The following is a 1,074-nucleotide window of genomic DNA, read 5'->3' on the forward strand; positions in this document are numbered from 1 at the left end:
ACAACAATCTAAAAAACACCACTCCAGTTTGTATCTCCAATCTGATTCTTGATGATGTGAATCATCACAAGACAACCAATTCTAATTACTACTCTACACTATTAACACTGTCTAGTCACTGTTAGATGACTGAAGACAATCTCTGGATTTTCTTGAGTCACATTTCAGATAAATACTATTTGTGAATTTACCCCAAGATTGCCCAGTAAATGTAATAAGGCTTTGCAGAGCACACATGTACAAATATAGAAAGTAAAACAAAACAGACAATTTTCAGCCAGAATATATAAAGAAGACATTGTAAGTGAGAGGTGCCAATTGTCTGTTGTTGTACTGCAGAGGTGAGTATGTCTCACTGGGGTTACACACCTAAATTTCTTCTGCTTAAAGAGTGAAAACATTTACAGTCCTTACCTACTCTTTTTGTATGAGATTTACTAATTGAAGCAGCGAGTGCTAGACGATACTTCTATGACAGCCATCGTTATTGTAGTGGTGCTGCTGTTTGCAATTATTATGATTATTATTACCATTGGTAATTATTATAATACTGTCTTATTACTATACTAATGATAAATGTGCTAATGCATAATTATTATTATTATGGTTGTTGTTCTTATCATTATCATAACAACAAGATTGATTCACTGAACTATACGTCTCCCCTACAAACTGTTTAACCTTTCAACAATCAGATAATTATCAATATTAATATCATAGTAGAAGTAGAGGTAACATTAGTAGAAGTAACAGTGAGTGAAACTAGTAGCAAAAAAATTAACTTTGACCAAGTTACATGACTTACTGAGGTGAAAAAGAGAGAGAGAGAGAGAGAGAGAGAGAGAGAAAAAAAGAGAAAACAAGGAACAACAGACAATAATAAAAAAAAGTGCTTTCTGTCATTTTTCAAAAGTGCAACAAAAGTGTGCAACAAATAGTTAACAAAGGTGAGTGATAAGTAAAGAAATGACAATACACAGACAAAAAAAGAAAACAGGAAACAATTTTAAATAAAATAAAAAAATATAGATTATTATTATTATTATTATTGTCATTATCATTATTATTATTATT

The sequence above is a fragment of the Octopus bimaculoides genome, chromosome 5, assembly GCF_001194135.2.
Source record: "Octopus bimaculoides isolate UCB-OBI-ISO-001 chromosome 5, ASM119413v2, whole genome shotgun sequence".
Classification (NCBI taxonomy): Eukaryota; Metazoa; Mollusca; class Cephalopoda; order Octopoda; family Octopodidae; genus Octopus; species Octopus bimaculoides.